Here is a 2,698-nt window from a genome sequence, read left to right on the forward strand (position 1 = left end):
ACAACAACGATTTATGGGTACAGACCTTTGAGGTTCATCACTATTGATATATATATATATATATATATATATATATATATATCTGGTGGCGTTCGTTCACCATCACCATTTCATATTTTGGTGAGGGTTGAAAAATGTCAGCAAAGCTCATTGGTGATGGTCAAAAGATCATTCCATATGGATCATGTTAGGGCACGATGGAATAGAAAAACCAAACTCCTGCTTGTAAAGCAGGTGCTCCTACATTGAGCTAGCACCCTTTAAAGAATTAGACTTTTAAAAATTTTACCTTGAAATTTCATAAATTGTAAATTCTACAACTTTCAATAAACTAAAGTCTCAACAATATTCTACTAAACAAGCAAAGCAACATCGAAGCTGCAAGTCCCTACCTAATGATTATGGAAGTTACGAAAAGTGGGTGGAGGGAAAAATAATTATGTATAAGAGAATCAATATGTTCAGTTGAATACTAAATTAGAAGTGAAACTCTCAAGACATTTATAATCTATAAATGACCTATAACTAGAAAATGCACCAAATATTGCAAATGAAATGTCATAAGTTGATAACATATGGAAGAAGAAAATTGATGAAGACAGATGCAATATGTTATAGGTTGAGTGAAAGAAAAATCTCAATATTGTTGTTGTTTGGTGTTTAGATATTTGAATGATATTTAAACTTTTATGCAAATGTAACATGGATCTCCAGAAACCATGATATGATATATATATATATATATATATATATATATATATATATATATATATATATATATATATATATATATATATATATATATATATATATCTATATATATATATATATATATATATATATATATATATATATATATATATATATATATATATATATATATATATATATATATATATATATATATATATATATATATATATATATATATCCCCTTTACATAAACCAATATGCAATTTGGAATTTCACAAGTCTGCACTCAAAACATGACACGAACCAACAAATAAAAGAAATTGACTTAAACAAACAGCAATAGTTTCACTTTAATTCTTGAGCTACTTCTGTTTATTTGAATTTGACTCATGACATTATTTATCTGACGAGGAATTAAAAAACATCACTAGTATTAAATTCATCCAACACGGACTTTTGATATCCCACTAACATCTACATTTTTTTTGTCATGCCTGAAAACCATGGTGTTTCTTGTTGATAGTAGAATAAGATGTGTGCCTTCTGCTCAAGAAAACATTCCTTCTTAACGATTGTTACTTGACAAAAACCAAAGAGACAACACAATATTAGCGTACACAAAATCCCCAACCGAAATATAATCATAACTTAGAAGAGAAGTCTAAAAGATGTTCTTAGTTAATAAACTTTGTATTTGGAAATACTGTTTCTTTATATTAAAAGAAGACTATGTTGTACAACGCTTCTATCCATTTATCCAGGTAATTATATCATAGCATATTTCATACAATAGCAATCTACAGTACCTAAAGTAAAAAGACAAATTTGCTCAAGAAAATAGATTTAGAAAAGAGCTTTGAAAGCTGTAAGTTTGTCATCAAATATTTAATCAATTTAACAACAAACTAGTTGGAGTTGGAAATCAAAATCAGTCATAGGAAATGAATATGACAATGGCCAAAGTCATTATTAATACAAATAAAGCCAGAGTCACAATTTCCATTGCAGATAACTAAAATTTGGGCAATGATCTAACAATTAGAGCTTATTTTCTAGGAAGACGCATCAATACCATAATTTTTTTCCATGGTCTATTGTGTATCTAGATCCAGATCAAATAGCTTTCCATTCTCAAATTCTACCTTTCAAGTACTGATTTCTTGCTCACCCTTTAAAACAAAATTCTACCACTCCATTTTATTTTGTTTTGTCAAGAGAATTGGTAGCACCTTCCCATCATCTGTTTTACATAATCAGTAACCATCCATTAATGATATAAAGAATAATAGATACACAACAAAGGCCAAAGATGTTTTTATTGTATACCTATGTTCTAGGACTCACCTGACCTTACTTGTGCAAAGAGATCACCCTGAAAAAATAACATCCACGTGGAATTTACAAAACTATTTTAAATCAAGCTCCAAGTAAACCAATCAAAAAATGAACATCCTTTTAATCAATAAAATCTCTAACTTAAAATAAAAGTGGCCTAGAATTGAATGTTATATCAATCATGACAAATAACATCGAGTTAGAAATACAATCCATGCATATTGGATTAGTGAAATAATTGATTTGGCAAAGCTCAAAAACATATGACATAGAGCTAAGAATTGTAAATAAATGACTTAGAACTAAGACATGAGGTTTCCCTTTCAACCCTGTCTTTAAATAACTCTTCTTTATGTCACTTACCATTAAACCTTTTCTGATACCAGGTGGAAGTGGTATTGTAACATTAACCTCTAATAGTCTGTTTCCACGACTACTTCTCAAGATCTGCTCCATTACCAACATTTAGGTCTAGATAAGATACATGCAAAGACCATCAACATGAAAATGAAATCTACATCCTTGTAAAAAAATAGGAGGAAAAAAAATATCCACAAATTGAAATAGACTATAGGATACCTCATTCCTACAACATGATTATCTTGTCACGATGTTGGGTCCCTATAATACTAGTGATTACCCCATTACTATTGTATTTATACCCCTTATT

The sequence above is a fragment of the Pinus tabuliformis genome, chromosome X (genome assembly GCF_031772625.1).
Source record: "Pinus tabuliformis cultivar Carrire ecotype Pingquan chromosome X, CPIR1, whole genome shotgun sequence".
NCBI lineage: Eukaryota > Viridiplantae > Streptophyta > Pinopsida > Pinales > Pinaceae > Pinus > Pinus tabuliformis.